Genomic DNA, 20,630 nt, shown 5'->3' on the forward strand with positions numbered 1-20,630 from the left:
AACATATTTAATTTCCCAGGAAATGTGTTCATTTATTTGTATTAACTGAGCATTTTAAGGTAGCACAATACAAAAGCAACTACATTTTATAAAAATTTCATTTTCGGCTGTTTTTGTTACTTCTTAATATTCAAAAACCACAGAAGAAAAAAATATTTACATATCTTGCAGTGTTAATGAGTTTTGATGATAATTAGTTTTATAAACAAATGTACGTGTCTGACTGATACAAGATAAGAACATGTGGGCAGTACTATGTGGTTAATCAATAGAATCATTTGATAGCTTTACAACCACTGACCAGCAATAAAAATAACAGTTATGAAAAAGAGGTGGATTAGGCATTTATGGAAAAATGAGAGATAATGAATTCCAAATAAAAATACATTTCTGTATTGGAGATGTCAGGAGAAAAAACAAAACAACTATTTGGAGCTAAAGAGAGAATCAAAATATAAATGTACAGATATTAAACATATATAATTGTACAACAATAAATGTTGCTGATGTTTATACTAGAACTTATTGAGGAGAATTTTTAAATATGAATTCTTTTTAAAAGAAAATACAAATTTTTAAAATACTTCATTTTCAAACTGCGAAAAATGAAAAAAATATACTTTGTGTAAAACACCATATTGTCATTGTATACAATTATAGTTTTAGAAATCCCCCATAAGGATCCTCTAGACTGACCAACAGATCATTTTGTGTTCACATGCATAACTTACTTTTTGTAACAATGCAAAAAGTACTAAAAGAATAAAATCCATATTAAAAAAAGTAAATGCAATGTGTAATTAAACTTCTGAGATCATTAATAGTAAAGGTTTATCATGGTGGGCGGAGTTTTGACCATATCAGTAGCAACTGACTTACAGCAAGGTCAATAATGATATAACATCTCCCGCCAGATCTGATTGTTGATGCATAGGGTGTGCATTTTCTTTATATATTTAGAATTGCTGAATTGGAATGCTTTCTTACTGGTCAAAACCTAATTGATTTATGATTAAAAGCCAATCCTGAAGTATTCCCATGGTTCATGTGTGAATTATATTGAAGTTAAAGGGGTACAAGTTGGAAAATCCTTATTTATTCAATTGTGACACATTCATTTTTGTCATGAAAATGTAGTTTTAAATAAAATTAGCTCCTAGATGGGTGCCTCTATATGATTGATTTTCATACACGGACAGGTTGTTCCTTGACCAGTTATCTTCAAAAGGGTGTCTCAGATTTCCAAAAACATCAATAGAACAAATTTTATACCCAATTTAATTTAGTGATCTCTTATGAATTGAGGTTGCAAACTTAAGGTTTATGAGAGAATGAAATACAATTGGAAAAATCTGAGACATTCTTTTGGAGGTCAAACTGTGTTGCACAAGAATCTATAAAATATTTTGGGATGGTATGAATAACAAAAAAGCTAATTTCATTCAAACAATGAGTGAAGTCAGGGACATACATAGTTCTAGTTACAATATCAGTGCACTGACACAATTTTTGGTATACTTTTGAAAAGTGTCTTTTTTCTCATCTTATTTTCAGAATCTTGAATCAGATAGTATGTGTTGCCTCACTTGGTGCTATTCGTGTTATACATATTTTTTTCTGGACAAATAGTACCAAAATTTGGTTCATGCAGCTAACAAAATAGTGTTGGCATATTTTAAAACGAAAAAACAAATTGTCTTTATGTATTCTTTATGAATACATTTTAAGCAGTAGATTCGGTAAAGACCTTAGTTGGTCCACAACATTTAGTCAATTATTACAAGATGCTTCCCTCGTGATGTCTTGTGATTATTTTTGTCGTAGAGTTCTTCCCTCATCTACGTTTACATTTGTACCTCATATCTCCTTTTATTTATATAAACTTGATGCATAACACGTCACAAAGAGATACAGAACGATTGTTGTCGAGCTTATGTCATAAAAAGTAGACATTTACACCTACAATAGGCCAACAATAAATTTGGGTGGACATTGACAAGATTTCCTGGATTTCTAACCAAATTAAGCCTATAAACAGAGCGAGTGTTCGATCAAATATCAAAATTGGTGTTTGGTTTATTTTATTAGTATTGATGCATTTTCGTTAACGATTATCGCCAACCACGCAGTAACTATATAGAAACTGCATGTTTAGAATAGTCTTAGCCCAGTTCAGTGTGTTTGGTTTTGCTCCGCTGATTAATGTCGAAATTAACGGGCTTTGGACTTTGAAAATTTCATGAAAATAGCAGTTATACCGACTTTTTCTCTGAACGCCGTCACACATTTAGCTGATTTTTAGTATGTTAGTCTACTATGATGAGTTACAGATAGAGTTTACGTTTGGTTCCGCTCAATTGATTTTTGCCGAAACTACGGGCTTTGGGCTTTGAAAATTTTGTGAAAATAACAGTTATACGGACTTTTTTTCCACACGCCTTCACATATTCCGCTTCATTGATTTTTACTGAAATTATGGGCTTTGGACTTTCTACGCGCCTTTACATATTGAGCCGATTTTTAGTATGTGAGTTTTCTATCATGAGTTACAGGTCGAGTTTATATTTGGTGTCGCTTCATTGATTTTTACTGAAATTACAATGTAGGGACTTTGACTTATAAAATTTCATGAAATTAGCCGTTATACAGACATTTTTTCTAAACACTTTCATATATTGAGCTGATTTTTAGTATGTGACTATAAAAATAAGAAGATGTGGTATGATTGCCAATGAGACAACTCTCAACAACAGACCAAATGACACAGATACCAACAACTATAGGTCATCGTATGGCATTCAACCATGAGCAAAGCCCATACTGCAAAGTCAGCTATAAAAGGCCCCGAAATAACAAATGTAAAACAATTCAAACGAGAAAACTAACGGCCTAATTTATGTACAATATAATGAAGGAAAAACAAATATGTTGCACAACAACAAACGACAACCACTGAAGTACAGGCTCCTCATTTGGGACAGGCACATATAGAATGTGGCGGGCTTAAACTAGTTTGAAGGCGCCAACCCTCCCCTAACCTAGGACAGTAGTGTAACAGTACAACATAAGTCAACTATGATGAATTTCAAATCAAGTTTACGTTTGGTTCCGCTCCATTGATTTTGGCTGATATTACAGACTTTGGACACTGACAATTTCGTGAAAACAGCTGTTGCATAGACTTTCATTCTCGTATTATCACTCAAAAAAATGGCTTCAACCTTTTTGCGAACAGGGCCGGGGTGTGTCTGTTTTAGTCAGGAACCTGTAATGCAGTCACTATGGTTGTCGTCGATTTCTGTTTGTCATATTTGCTTTTCATTTATTTCTTCTTTTGAATTGTTCCACATTTTGTCATGTTGAACCTGTTCTAGCTGACTATACGGTAGGGGATTTGCTCATTGTTTAAGGTCGTTCAGTGACCCATAGCTGCTTACATCCTCGTCATTTGGACTCTGTTATATAGTTGTCTCATTGGCAATCATACCACATCATCACATTTATAATAATAGCTGTACAAAAGTATTATATAGGGACTGAAATAGAAAATTGTCACTCAAATTGACACTAAAGAGAAAATAAAATGTCAGTCAACATATGGAGAATTATTAGGTCTATGTAGACCAAAAGTAACACGCAAATAATGTCACAAAGGCCATTTAGAAAAAAAAAGAAAACAAGAACCTTTAGATATATTAATGAAAAATTAAACACTACAGAAAGCCAAGCTAATAATGTGCTACATAAAACTGAGTATTTATAATTTATAAATAAATTAAGGTATTTGAAATTAAACATAATTTTGTAAGCCATGCGTGCGTTTTGTCTGCATAGAACTCACCAGTGGCGCTCGAACTATACAGCAAAATAAGAACTTGGAAAGCATTAAAACACAGAAAAATTCAAAAGTTCTGTTAGCTAAGGCAATCTATGCTAGATGTAGAGAAACCTTAGTGTTTCGAGTATAATTCAGCATTTCATAAACAGTACATTTACAGAAAATGAACATATGAAGCATAGTTTTATGTCAACACAAAAGTGCTGACCACTGGGCTATTAATCATTCCTATTAATTTATTAATTACATAGTATGCCAATTGTGATATTTTGGATAGCTAGAACAGGAGATTACAAGGTTAGAGAGATTACTTGAACAACCGCTTGAACCTTATCCTAAGATGACGTCAGAACTTATGAAAGTCCTACCAGAAACTCGTATTGATTCTTTATCTCCTACCCCAGATATTACAAGGCGAATAAGAAGGTAATTAACTGTACATTGGAAATACCAGGATTAAGAAAATAATATAAACGTATAGTCCGATAACAGTAAGTACATCATATTTTCCTGGGCGAAAAACAGTATAAGCAATTGAAATATTTTGTTATTCTTTTTTAAGAAATGTTACAATGAACACTCAGTTTTTCAACTCATTCGGTATTCAAGAGCTTGCAGCTGCTACTCAGACTTTAGAAAACGTCACCAGTATCTGAGCAGAAATTTGGTGAACCAGGGTTATGTCAAAGAACGTCTTATCAAGTTCATCGGAAAATACTAAGATATTGTTGATAAATATTCCACATGAACTTCATAAATAAGACATGATGGTCATGAAGTATAGATTCTAGGTACTGACGTAGTTTGTCATCTTAATTACATGTTAAGAGTTATCTTTTTATTTGTCGTTGTATATTTTTAACCTTTACTGTTTAGTCCATTTTTGGTAATATCCTTTTGTTTTGGCGTACCTCGGTATTTATACATCTAGCCATTGTGTTATTTTGATATGGTCATTTCCCTCAGTTTTAGTTTGTAACCCGGATTTTTTTTTTCTCAATCGATTTATGAATTTCGAACAGCGGTATACTACTGTTGCCTTATTTTGCACACCTGGCCGAAAGGCCAGATGAGCTTTTCTCATTACTTGGCGTCCGTCGTCGTCGTCGGTTGTTGTTGTCGTCGTCGTCTGTTAACTTTTACACATATCTTCTCCTCTGAAACCACTGTGCCAAATTTAACCAAACTTGGCCAAATCATCATTAGGGTATCTAGTTTTAAAAGAATGTGTCCGATGATCCCGTCTGCCAACCAAGATGGCCGACAGGACTAAAAATAGAACATAAGAGTAAAATGTAAGTTTTGCCTATTATTTTGAAAAAGGCTATAAATAGAGAAATTCTGACAAAGCAAAAATGTCCAAATAATGAGCTCTAACTATTGTCTGTTTTACATCAAAACTGTCAGACGACTTCTTATAGGAGTTATTGCCCTTAAATGACGAATTGTACCATTTTTTAAATTTTTTCCCTATTATCTCGAAAATTATGATAGATAGACAGAAGCTCTAAATTGCAAAAATAATCAGGAAGACAAGATTTACAAATCAGTCAACAAGACCAAAATCATCAGACAATTCCTTGTTAGAATTATTTCCCTTTAATGACGATTTTACCAGTTTTTTACGTTTTTGCCTAATATCTTGAAAACTGTAATTGATAGATAGAAACTTTATGTAGCACAAATGATCAGCAAGACAAGATCTTCAAATAAGACATATGGTCGAAATATTCAGTTGACTCGTTTTTGGAGTTATTGCCCTTTAATGATATTTTTACATTTTTCATCATTTTTGCCTATTATCTTAAACACTATAATAGATAGATAGAAACTTTATATAAGGGAAAATTTGTCAGTAGGATAAGATCTACCAATATGTCAACAGGACTGAAATTGTCAGTTAACTCTTAATAGAGTTGTTCCCATTTAATGATGATTTTTACTAAAGGTGGCCATAGTTTAAGATGGAAGTGAGCGACACATGCTATTTAGAGCCTCTAGTTTCTATTCTTGTCTTTCATTCTTTTGCTAATGTGCTTTGTCTATAGAGTGTCTATATGCCATTTTGTTTTTTTTATTGACATGTTTGTTTGTTTTTATAGTGATTAAGGTTATAACACAATGTTGACTGCTGCACCTCTATTTTGACATTTTTACCTATTATGTCTATTTTTTTTCACACATTAGTGTCAATATAATGGAACTTTATGCGACTGTCATACAAGTGAAAGGTTTCGCTAGCTATAAAACAAGGTTTAATCCACCGTAAGGAAATGCCTATACCAAGTCAAAAATATGACAGTTGTTTTCCATTCGTTTGATGTGTTTGAGCTTTCGATTTTACCATTTGAGACTTTCCGTTTTGAATTTTCGTTGGAGTTCGATATTTTTGATATTTTACTTTTTAGTATAAGTACAATACAGAAAAAAGTGACAACTTCTTGTCTAAGATTTTCAGCATCAGTTTTCCGAAGGGTAACTGGTAGATTTTGCCTGGCGGTGACACATCTTACTCCTAATTAAAATTAAATTAGACATGCGTTTTCTTCGGAAAAACTTAAGGTTAAGACCTTAAATGACCATGCAGCTGTCGCCTTGTCACAGTACTAGTATGTAATTCGAACCAGGTGTGTATACCAAAAACTAGTCTAAAGCAACGTTAATTTTCTATTTTTTTTTTTTTAGGTCAAACGAACATGTTATAACAATAAACCGATTCAACCAAATGAGTAATATTTATACGTTGATAAACTAATTTTGTATTATTTTGTAGACGCTCTATTATTGTAAATGGAGAAGAGGTCAGCATTGATGGATTTGGTACCGACTCATCAGATAGTAGCTCCTCGGATAATGATACTATCGCCTCTGGCAATATCGTTCAGCCATTTGCTAACAGACGGAATCCCTTACGTATGAGCATAAAGAATGCGGCAGCATCAACTGCAAGACGATTGTCACTTTGGCGAAAAGCGATTACCGAAAAGCATAATAGAGAGAAGCCAAATTCAAATAATGCGCAACAACGAAATCAACTTACGTTAGACATCAAACCTAAGAGAACGAACTTAGAAAATGATATTCGCATATCGGATAACCTTCAAGTTCCTAGTATGGTAAGTTATTCACATTTGGATGGTATGAATCCTAGACAAAAATGGAGAATAATGTTAACACCAGAATCAGAAAGTGAAGATGTTATTGAAATTACTTCAATTTCTCCAGATATGTCTATGGAGACCTGCATTACGGATGATACAGAAAGCAGAATCGTCAAAACGAACTTGCTAAGAGGGGAGGTAACCCCTCGACGAATTGATAGAAAAGATGAATTATTAAGTTTTCTTTTACTAAATGAACGACGGAAAAGAATTCAAAAATTACAAACTGATATTAAGCACATTCACGAGGAGCTAGTTAATTTAGAAGAATTGGAATACGTAGTTTCTAATGTTTAGAAACGTAGCTATATTGGTTATCTTTTGTGTCGAATACCAAATGCATCAAATATTTTATAAATAAATATAATCATTTGATAAATACAATATTGTACAATATGTAGGTGCCATAATGTCATATCGTCAATCAGGTCATTTGATATTTTACTTATTGCTTTACTGACATATAAATGAAGGAAAAAACTACCTCGATAACACTAACTCGATAACACTAACTCAGAAAATAATTAACTGCTTCGGTTTCTTTCATTTGTAAAAAGTAAAATAATAGAAATACCGAACTCCAAGGAAAATTCAAAACGGAACGTCCATTATCAAATGGCAAAATCGAAAGCCCCATCAAACGAAAAGAAAACAGTGCCATACTCCTGACTTGGTATAGGCATTTCCTTATGTAGAAAATGGTGGATTAAACCTGATTTTATAGCTAGCTAAACCTCTCACTTGTGGAGAGTTTTCTCATTGGCAACCATACCACATCTTCTTATTTTTATGTTTATAAAAATAAATGTAAGACCGGTGTTTATCAACAGTCGAATTGCCTTCTCATAATGCAAAATAAGCAAAAAAGTTTTACCGAGAGTATGGCAGGAAGGCTTACAGAAGAAAATATAGAAGATAAATACTTAAATAAATGACAAAACTGCGTGCATATAACGAAATTGAAAACTTTTTAGATGAATGTAAATTGTGTATGTGAAACTAAAATGTTTAACAGCAACTCAACACATTGTGTATTTAATTTTATTATTTTATGCCTTTAAATCTTGCACATTCATCACTTTAATATTGGCATTAAACTGAAATTATAGATACTTAAATAAGAAATTACTAGAAGAAAATCAATATTTTCAATGTTTTCCTATAAGATATCCATTATGAGGGTCTGATTTAGAGGTACATCTTTTGTTTATTCTTTAATTGTTTAGGTCATGTTTCACTATTCTTTATTTTTAGTCCATTATTGTCTATTCTCTATTCTTTACATTGAAGCACCAAATTATTCTCTATTCTACACTTGTGTTTTAGCACCAAATTAATCTCTTTACTACATTTGTTTTTTTCCATTTTTTTTTCTATTTTTTATTTATTTTGCTCATTGTTCTCTACAGTTTGTCCGTTATTCTCTATTATATATACCTCACCGAGACCCTCAGTTATTTATGTGTTAAGTTTTAAACAAAGGCCTACTGAGTTAGTAAAAGTACTGCATTCATCTCATGGACATGCCTCTTGTTTATAAAAATCATTTTGGCTGTGAAACTTGATTCTCGTATTGTATAGTTTTCGGAATACTAAATTAAGAATTCATTGCACATGTACAGCAGAAGATATATTCCGGAAAAGTTTGTTAATTGTAATTTCATATTAAAAAACGGAAACACACCACCAAGTAATAATAAAACAAAAAGATGGCTTAGAATTGAATGAACTTTAATTGATATCCCTTGTCACATTAATTGACCATATGATAAAGTCTGACATTTGAAGCCTGAAGCCTAAAATAAAACATCCGATCCTCTTCCATCACCACCGACTGACCCATCAGTGCCTCTTGTGCCAGAGACAACTTGCATACTTGGTACATTTGTTTGAGCCGAACTCCTGAAACGAAAGACCAATATTATGATAATAAGATACATGGAGACATAGACAAGATGTATTAGGTGTCTATAAAAATCAACTGTGTTTGTACGAGACTAGAAACATATAAATTCGAGCGTTAGCGATCATTTCAAAATCTCCAGTTTCCAGCCGAATACGAATACAGATGATATTTTTAAAAAGACACAACACTGATCACAGATTGTCTTTATCCTGCAATTAATTTGAGTAATGTTGTTGTTTTAACTTATTTGTAGACTTGAAAACTCATTTATTGCTATTGGTTTTTTTTATTATTTAGTTCCCCATGGAGCTCATGCTTATTATGAATTATTTGCAAAGTGAACTACATAATCAGTCGATGACCGGTATGCAGAAAACAATCACTCATGATCACATAACATTCATCGCTTCAAGTAAATAATTGTTACATAGATATAAGAAGATGTGGTATGAGTGCCAATGAGACAACTCTCCATCCAAGTCAAAATTTATAAAAGTAAACCACTATAGGTCAAAGTACGGTCTTCAACACGGAGCCTTGGCTCACACCGTGTATTTTTAACGTAGCAAACAATAGAAGAAAAAACATTATCTAACAAGAAGGTTTGATGGGGTTTACAGATTAGAAAATAATGGGCAAAAAGAGCAGAATAAAGTACACAAAAATTAAAGAATAAAGAGAAATAAGCAACAAAAAAGACTATATAAAAGTTATGCTAAATTGTAAGGATTAGAGAGTAATGGGCAAAATAGATAAAGAGTAGAGAAAAATTATATAGAAAATTACAGAATAAATAAATGAAAGACAAACACCCCTTTCATCCCCCCTTTCATCCCCCTTTTCATCCCCCTTTTCCAATCCAGACCCTCTAACATTGTGTGGAAATGTTGCGGAGCTGAAACCGATAATCTGTTGAAAATGTATAATAAGATACCCAATTGATAGATAGAAAGCGCTATCAAACAAATTAAAGTTCGGCGCATTGTACGCCGTGACATGTCTGAAAGGTTGGATGTTGATGTATGGACTCCAATTGCTCAGAATGACCCAGGAAATCACATCATTCGTTACCAATATCAACAATCACCTGTTCAATGAGTGTTAAACTTTATACAGGGATATGCGAGGGAGGAAATCATCTGCGATGTATACACTTATACCCTTTTGATTTAAACAAATTTCACTTCAATCTAAAATGAATGTTGTTTTTGCCTTCACGTGTTCCTTCTCAAATATCAGGTGGTAAAGGAAGCATTCCACAAAATAATATAAACAGCACTTGAATAGCTTAACCTTCACAATAAAAGGTGTACAGTTCAATGGTGTATGGTGTATATGGAATAGTGAATGGCACATAAGAAGTGTTGTATTGTTTTTAAAATTTTTGTTCGTTTTATAAAAGATATATTAACATTTGCAATTCCCTCAAACACTTTACATTGTGGGTTATTCCGAAAAACTTGGATGACTCAAATGATAAAGAAGAAAGGAGAACAGTGTTTGGAGAATAATGTAATGGAGTAAGGTGTATGGTGCATGGTGTAATTGTATATGGTATAAGTGGGAAGTTTCACCATATAAGAACTGTATATGAAAAACAATAGTATCTTTAAGACCTTATCGCTATTTGGGAATCTACGACACTTGACCCGATAATCTGCGACATTTGAACTGTGCAATAATCCCTTTTCCTTTGTTGCATCAGACATTTTCTATTGTGACGTCAAAACTTTACGGGAACTTTTGTGATGCCCAGTAATGGCGGACAAATAGCAATAAGGTATATTCAAAACTTACATCATTGACATCATCATCATTCCACCTATCATCATCATACCCATAGCAGCAGCACTTGTGCCAACCGCTGTCCCAGTTGTCGCTGCAGACGACCCTGATCCTTGGTTGTTATTCGTCGTCTTCTTCTCCTCTGGCATCATCTTCGGCATCATAAAACTAACAAGGACTAATAAGGGTAAAAATCCTAAAACTAAAACAACAATATTAATACTATTTATTCCCTTGAATTTGTGTTATGATAATGTAAGATTGGCTGCAACTTTTATTCCTTCTCCGTGTTGTTATCTATGTTGGAAATAATCAATGAATTGTAGAGAAAGAAACCACAACAAATAAAAACAGAAAAATATTATTGTTATGATGGATTCTGCAAACAGGTTTATAGCCAAAATTCTGACATTTGAGCCTTATATATTCTACATGATAGAAGCAACCTTATAGTATTTCTTTCCGGTGTAAAAATGAGAAAATAAATAGATTATTCAGAATACAATTGTTTTCAGGGGAAATTCAGATGTTTGCACAAGATTGATTGATTGATTGATTGATTGATTGATTGTTAGTATTTAACACTACTTTCAATAATATTGGCTATATCATGACGGTCAGTTTTTATTGGCGGAGGAAGCCGGAGAAAACCACCAATCTTTGCCTGGAAAACTATGTTTTCATAAGACACACCCACTGTCAGTATAAAACGTTGTTTCCTGTAGAATACATCATATGTTCAAATGATGAACAAACGTTTTTTGCATTGATAGTAAAAGATATTATACACCACGAAAGACGTTCCGGACTTTGCACTGGCATAAGATCTAAACAAGGTTTAACTAGTTTTCGAGTACTAAAAATTGTGTCTTTTTTGCTGTGCATGTACTGATTTTTTGTCATGGATGGATACCCCATATCCTTTGTTTTTCTATGATCAACGGAATATTTTGAAAAAGTATTGCAAAAAACAAACACAGGGAAAACAAAATTGCGACTTCTGAAAGTATAAGATCAAAGTATAAATCTGCTGATTTAATTTTAAAAAGATTGCTAAGGGGACGATCATTTGCTTTTTAGAGAAGGATCTTTTTCCGGTGAATTATCATTTTCACCAAAGGCTAAGATGGCTTATTTATTTAAGTTCCACGTGCTTATTTTGATACAAAGACCTAATCCTCTCTTTGTAAGTACAATATAATATTCTATAATATCCCCATTATTTTTACAGTGAGACCTTGATTTTTACAGTGCTATCTTGATTTTTTAGAATTTCTTGCAAATCAAAACAAGGCTAATGCTCGTAAACTATGATAAAAGACATTATTTTTGTGAATTCCAGGTCACCATTGATGCAAATGTTAGCTACATATTATGCTTAATGATTAGAATGATCAATTTATTAATGTAATTATTGTTTAGTTTTAATTATTTGTTCGTTTATTCAAACAGAAAGCTTTGTGTTTCCTGTAAATATTTGACTTGCTGCAGGTTATAAAGGTGAATTTTAAAAATGGCGGAAAAAGGATGATGAATAACTTATTTATATGAATAAAAGGATATGCGAGTTATACAGCAACCAACCAACATAATTGGCAAAGGACATTTAAAGGTCAAACATACAGTCATCAACAACAAACAGAAGACTATATAGCCGACTATACGGTATGGGTTTTCTCATTGTTGAAGGCCGTACGGTTGCCTATAATTACTTACATCCACTTTATTGACTTATTTCTATATACATTGTATGAAACACGCCAAGCCCTAAATAATAGAGTGCATATTTGTAAAAGATGGTATGACTGATGTTTACTATTGTTACATGTATAACTAAGGGTACGAGTAGGGGAGGTCCTTCATTTCTGTATTTTTTTTATTTTTGAATGTCATTTTTCTCTATTCTTTATATTGTTTGCCCATTATTCTCTATTCTTTATCTTTTGTCCTATTTATCTCAATTCTTTAAAAAAAAAATGGCCCGTTTTTCTGATGTTTTGGACCATTATTCTCTATTCTGTAAACTCCACCCAGACCCTCATAACTAATGTGTTACTTACTTCCGCTGGAGCTAGATGAACGGCGTCCTGAATTACGTATTACTATTGGTGCTGACTGTGCTCGTACACCAAAGAACTCAGGTGGAACTGCATAAGGAATTGGAAGAATGTTCGAGGAATCGGTACAGACTAATATACATGAAAGGACTATGAGGTATGACATAAGGTAAGCCATCATTCCTGTAAAATATTTCAAAATGAATTAGCTGTTATGTTCAAATACAATTGAAGCTAAGTGTTAACCGTGCATTTATCTATGCGGTAAAGGTGAAGCGAAACATACCAAAGGGATATTCAAACTCATAAGTCGAAAACAAATTGACAATGCCATCGCAAAAAAATGAAATGCGATCAAAAGACGACTAACTAGTCCGTAAGTCTTGTATTAACTTGTAGCAAAAAAAATCGGTTAACTTGTTGGTGTTTAATTTTATCAATATGAATCTTTATAAATCAATTATTAACAATAAACGTGGTTGTACGATACATAAAACTACTGAATACTTGACTTCCGATCACTGGTAATGGCGACCTTAGAGTCTGGTACAGTCTTGTTTCTTAAAACAGGTATTTACCACAGGCTCTTATATCTGAAATTTGTTTCCCCTATATACCTTAATTAAGATTCACGTATATAGCAGAGAAAAATTCAATGACAAGTGCCTGTGTATTTTGCGTATACATACATGTATGTGTTTAAATATATTGTTTTCCAACTCTACAACTTTATGTGGGGTCAGTTGCAAAGCCTCTGTTCAACATACCCTCTTTTGCCAATGGCAGTCTAATTATCACACCCTTCTTTCCTTTCCATTTTTAAGACCATTTGCACATTTCCGATAATGATCATTAAGTAATTTATTTTAATAAAAGTTATTTCCGTATGGAGAGTCCGATTTCCTGAGACTGCAAAATCAACAGAAGAGTAATTCAGTATATATAAAATTTTCATGTAATCTGTAACTGTTTTGTATTCCATGATCAGTTACATTGTAAAATTATTGCAAACAGTAAATTCAAAAACAGTTACCAAATTTGAAGTGTTTGTCGATTCTGTAAGACTTGATTCTGCATAAAATTTAAAATATATACCGTCTTTTGCTAGTCTTATTGCATGGAATCTGACTGTCTGTACTAAGAGGACAAACTATTCTTAAGGATGTACACCTCTGAGGAGCCAAAAATTTCTAGAATTAAACTTTTTTTCTTCACCTGATTTTTGGGTTTATATGACTGTAAAAAAGTAATTGGTGAAGAAAAAATCATATGGTGGTGCACTTCTTTTTTTGCTACGGCCCTTTGAAAGTACCCAGTTTTGATGATTATCCCATTTTTCACCAGTTTTTGACCATTTTTGGGCTATTATCGTGAAAAAAATCACAGTTCTACAATTAAACTTTTTTTCATACTTTCAATAAAGATGAAGTGGACCAATCTGAATAAATTTAACTTAAAAAAAAACTATAGGTAGGTGTTAATATAAGAAAGTTTTATCATATTTTGATGCTTTTTCGTGTCAAATTTACCATGCTGTCAATTTTGTAAATTTATGATTTTTCTCTGTTTTAAGAACAAAATGCATATTATTTCAACTTCTTTGTTATAAATGATTGAAAAAATACATATCTTAGAAATTTGAAAAGAAAAAAGTGATATGGGATGTACATGTTTCTGGTAAAATCATTTCTTGTACCTCTCACCCATTTTCTCAAAAAATTGGCTAAAAAGAGTGACTTGATTGGTTATAAAATTTGAAAAGTTTATTACTCAGAAACTACTTATTGTAAATACATAATTTTTTCACAAAGTTCAGTTTGATTATGATATTTATTAAATTCATTGCTATTTTCCACTTGTATCACATGTTTTGGAAATAATTCCAGAACGAGATTTCAACGAGACTGAAACGTCAGAAGAATACATCCTTAAGATAAATAATTGAATTTGATTGCTGCACCTACTTATTTGATTTTTGCATGAAATATTTGCCACTGGACATTTAGTTAACAACTACCAATTAATCAATCAGCTTAGATTTCAAAGCTATGGATTCTACTACTCTGGTGAAATTGTAGAATATTTGGATAAGTCATAACAGAGGTACTCTTATATCTTTTTTAATAATCAAAAGCTAAACATAACTAAACATATCATGCAATCCTATTTTACACTTATTACGATATATAATATATGTTATTATTTTTCTAAATATAGATATAAGTGGCCATTACTGTAGTGTTTCAATTCATGGTAATAGGAATCAACTTCTTCCATAAATACAAAGAATTGGGTTGAAGTTTGGCTGTACCCGTAGAAAGCTTATTACAAACGGGATAGCACAGCCTAGTGTTTACGGTGATGTTGTTAATCGAGCCCGTAAACTTAGATACGATCCGGATAGCTTTATCAATCCTTATAATAAACTTATTCTAACAGGTTACCGATTTAACACTGTAATTAGATCTTTGAACTTTGTTTAAATCGGTATAAATATTGATCAATAAATTAAAATTCAACTTTATATTATTGCTATATACACTTATGAACATTCACGGTCCTGCATTATGTCGATACTTATATATTGGCATGGCACAAGATCATGATTTTCTCGGATTGTTAATCTTTAGACTAAATCCATTGGATAGTGGATGTGTGCTGATTGATATTTTTGTCTTAGATACATGATTTTTTAATAGTTGTTATTGGCTTTCAGTAACTGCATGTACTCTCGTATCTTTACTTCGTATCTTTAGTGGTTTTTTTTTTGTATCGACCTGATGAGATAAGCCATTTTCAGCTGTTTTTTATAGTTTGTTCTAATGTTGTGCTGTTACACCACTGTCCCAGATTAGGGTAGGGTTTCAGTGGCGCCTGCAAACATGATTAACCCCGCTACATTATGCGTGTGCCTACCACAAGTCAGGAGCCTGTAATTCAGTGATTGTCGTTTGCTGCTGCATATCATATATGTTTTTCGTTTATTGTTTTGTACATTAATCAGGCCGTTAGTTTTCTCGTTTGAACTGTTTTGCATTTGTTATGGGGCCTTTTACAGCTTGTTGTGTAGTGTTGATTTTGCTCATTGTTGAAGGCCTTACGGTGACTTATAGTTGCTTACTACTACGTCATTTGGACTTGGTTGGAGAGTTATCTCTTGTTCATACCACATCTTCTTATTTTTTATAATACCTCGTATAAGTAGTTGACTGACAATTTCAACTATGCTAATTATTCCTAGATCTGGTCTTTCTGATTGTTATTCCTACTTACCGTGTTTTCTACAGAGTCATTTTAATATTTTTCCTCTGATCTACTATAGTTTTCGCAAAAAATGCAAAAATTGGTAAAATTCATGATTAAGGGCAATATCGTCTTCAAGGTGTCGTCTGACAATTTCGTCTTTTTGATATATTTGTATATCTTGTTTTGCTGATCATGTTTCTATCCATCAACTGTCGTTTTTGTCAACATTTCAAAAAGTGTAAAAATCGTCATTTAATGACAAAAACTCCTGTAAGGAATCGAATGACAATTTGGCTAAGTTGACTTATTGATGATTCAATTTGATCTTGTCTTGCTGATTAAAAAACGGAAAAGTAGTCTTTTATGAACAAAAACTCCTATAAGGAGTTGACTAATGATGACGTCCATATTGACTTATTTGTGAATCCTGTCTTGCTTATAATTTTTTGCTTTTTAAAGTTTCATTATATCTATTATTGTTTTCAAGATAGTGCGCAAAAGCCAAAACAAAAAATAGTAAACATCGTAATTCATGGACAAAAAACTACTATAAAGAGTTGACTTACAATTTTCGACACAATACACAAAATGTAAATCTTGACCTTTTTAATATTTTGGCCTTGACAGATTTTCTCTATCTAAAACGGTTTTCCAAATAATAAACAAAATATTTTTGTTTTACACCTATTTTATATTCTTAGCCAAATGCATGGTGGCCATGTTGGTTAGCCGGCAGGATTATCGGACATTATCTTTTTTTTAACCTTTGTTCAATTTGGTTAAGTAATTTTAGAGTAGAAAATTTTTGTAAAATTTGATAAACGGCGACAGACACCAAGTGATGACAAAAGCTTGCACTGGTCCTTTGAGCCATGTGAGCTACGTGTGAAAAAGAGAACAAAAATAGTCAAAAATATTGGGCAGTACATTGGAGTACATGTAACTCAAGAAAAAATATACGCACGAACAAAGACTAACATTACAAACATTAGAATTGATAAACGATTCAAATTTCTTAAATTTGTCAACAAATACGGTTTATGTAAAAACAGTCGAAATGTTATTTAAAAAAGATTACTATAAGTAGTTTCCATAAATTTGGGATTTTAAATTTCATTTAATGGCGAATAATGTTAAATAGAAAATTATCATTAAATTTTGATGAACAAATCAAATGCTCTCTTTTGTTATAATGTTTGGAAAACATTAATTACATTTTTTTGTAGATCAAAATTTAAGTTTTTCAGGATTACAAAAATGAAAGAATTTGTTCTTGTTTGATATTTTAAAAAATAGTGAAGAAATAAATTAGTGTGTTCACTTTTGATTCTAGTTACTAGTCATGGTGTAAAACAAACTATAATTTATCTCATTCAAAAAGGAAAGAAACATCATTTACCTTATTCAGTGTTGTAATTAATGATTCAATTACAAGTTTGCTTGTAAACTTCATGCACAAAAAGTTAATATGTATTACCGTCTTTTTTTTATTGCGACAATCCGAGGATGTTTTCCTGAATCTATATTTACTTTGTATTCTACATTTTATGAACTCAAACTAACCAATGGGATATTAAAGAACATGTATTTTACAGATCGTTAGAGGCATATCTGATTAGACTAAAAGAAAAAACAAGTATATTCTGACAAAAAGGCGGGACACTCTTGTGTATGGTCTTTATGCTGTAAGAAATGCAAGCAGTTTCAAATAAGAAATAATCTATTCTATGAAGCAGGAATTATACTCTATAACATTAATTTTTGAAATAAATTAAAACATAGCCTTAACCTACACCCTGTCGATACCTGCCGATGGCATTGCACGCGGTTATTCTTTACTCAGATTGTTTATGCCGTGTTTTTACTGAATCTGTTGGATTTGTACTGATAGATACTAAAGTCTGGGAAAACATGATTTATTTCTTAGTTGTAGTGGGATTTGAACAGGTATTTAGTAACTACGAGTACTCTTAAATCGTTTTTTTTGTGTCTTTTGTTATTTTGTATGTGTGCTTCTTGTTTATCCGACGGGTCAATCCTCTCCCAACTGATGTGTGAGGTTTGTTATTATGCTTGTCGGTTCCACCACTTCCCCATGATAAGGGGGAATCAAAATTATATTTAACCCCGCCTCATGCTTTAAGTGTTCAAAGTCAGGAGTTTTTAGTTCGGTGGTTTTCGTCGATTGGTATCTGCAATATCTTTTTTATTTACTGTTTAAGCATAAATCAGGGTACGCTGGTTTTCTCGTTTGAAATATTTATCATTTGTAATGTTCGGCCCCTTTTTAAGCTTACTATAATTAATTTTAAAAAATATCAAATACTAGCTGTTTGTATTGGTATATATGTAACAGTGAATTTGTAAAATCAGTCATTTTGTTAAATCTTTGGAAAAAAAATTGTAATTTTGTAAAATCCTTAATAGTTTCAGTGATTTTGTATGAAAACATTCCTAGGGATTTTGTAAAATCCCTTATTACAAATTTAAACTTAATATCAGAAATATATTTTTTCTTAATAAAGATAGACCATTGATTATTTAAATATATTTATTGATTAACGTTTTCTGGTTTGCACTATTTTAAAGGGACTATGAATAAAAGACATAAATAGATATAAAATGAATTGATTTTTATCCGAAAGACAATACATTGTTCAACTTCTAACATAATTTTGGGTTTGTTTCACGATGTCCTTTTGTACTCAAAAACGTGGTTTTGGTCATGCATTCTACAGGCGTTTATATTTGATAACAAAAAAAAAGTTTAACAAAAAAAAGCGTACTCCAAGGCAAATTCAAAAATAGGAAATCCATAAAAACTGACAAAATATCAAACCGACGGAACGAGTGGATAACAACTGTCATATTACCTACAGTTACAAATGGGCGATAAAGAGCATTTTGATAACAAAATAGATGAGTGCTAACTTTTGTTAAGTTTGCAGAACAATATCACTGGCTTCCGTACAATCTACCATCACTGTTTTCCATTATATCACATTTGTAGAAAACAATTAGAGTAGATGTATGAAAATAAGAAGATGTAGTCTGATTGAAAATGAGACAACACTCCGCAAGAGACCAAATGACACAGATATTAACAACTATAGGTCACCGTACGGCCTTCAAAATGAGAATTTACAACTGACGTGTGTGCACTTGGGGTCATGACCTATAAAAATGAGGAAGACCAAATAAACATATATATGCTTGCATCTAGATCTGCACTTCCTATCTACGATAACTCTATGTTCAGTGCAAAAATTATATGTAAGGCTTGGTACAAATTTCTGATGGAACATGATTGTACAAGATTTTGTCTATTTCACTGTTCGTGGCGAAACTATATGAAAGGCTACCTGGACCATGTTTTATTCGCTGTGATTTAGTCTTAAGCCGTTACAATATCCCTTTTAATGTAAGTTTTAAGGAGCATCAACTGATATCTTATTGTTCAGACGACATGCTTTCTATACCAGAAGGTTAAGTACTTTGAGCTTACTTTCATTAACTGCGAGCTATCAACAATTGGTTTACATACATGTACATGTGCTAGTGTTGTCTATTAGACCTTTATTGTTAGAGTTGAGTACTTGCTCGCCTGGTTACCTTTCTTCCTATCACTGACTGATTTTTAAAAATAGGTTGATTGAGTACTTAACATATGGCATAGGATCACGTGCCTCTTGCAGGTGTGGGACTTCAGTTGTTGTCTTAATTTGATGCTTTTGATATCTTATGGTTTTGTCCTTTAGGGGATTTGGCGTTGATGGCAGATCATATAGTTCATATCTTTTTTTTATATCAAAATATCAGTTTTTGACAATTCTGAAATTACCATATATTTTTATTAAAAATTAACTCATTTTTTAGCCACACAGGTTTCCTTGAAATAGTGCTGGAACCAATGTTTAAAATTTATAATTTTTCACAATTCTCTATAGTCGCCTTGCAGCATATTTGAAAATAATATACTAGTCATTGAAACTGTGCCAACTAATTTTAAAATATAGATTCAATACATAATATAAAAAATATAAATTACAAAAATCACTTGATTGACGTTTATTTTAAAAGAAAGTATTCGGAAGTAATTCAATCTCGTTTATAGCTATAGGGTTTACAAATAAAATATCTGATATGTATGACTCTAACAGCACATAAACTGTCTTTATTTATAATTTATTGACATGAGGAAGACAAGGTGTGAAAAAATGCACAAACAAGGTGTGTATACAGGTGTTCAGTACAAAAATTGTGTCGCTGTTTGACACCCACTAATGTAAGAATATTCTATAAACATGGTTAACTACACAAGCTAACTCACTTAAACAAACTATGACATATATTTGTTTCTGATTTTCACTCAAAAACTGTCTAGGTTTTGTTTCAAATATGAATGTTATGGTATTATACGATTATTTACTAAGTACCATTCTCATTCCTGTTCCGACAGCATAGTATGGTGTGCACATATGCATGAAAATATGCAGATGTGGTATAAATGCCATCTAGTCAACTCTAGAAAAAGACCAAAGGACAAATTAACGATCAGACATGTTTCCTTCTTGGATATATTAGAGAAAACACTCCTCTCTGATATTTTATTCTATACAGATCTAAATGATCTACCA

This window comes from Mytilus californianus, unplaced genomic scaffold, assembly GCF_021869535.1.
Source record: "Mytilus californianus isolate M0D057914Y unplaced genomic scaffold, xbMytCali1.0.p SCAF_9, whole genome shotgun sequence".
Lineage (NCBI taxonomy): Eukaryota > Metazoa > Mollusca > Bivalvia > Mytilida > Mytilidae > Mytilus > Mytilus californianus.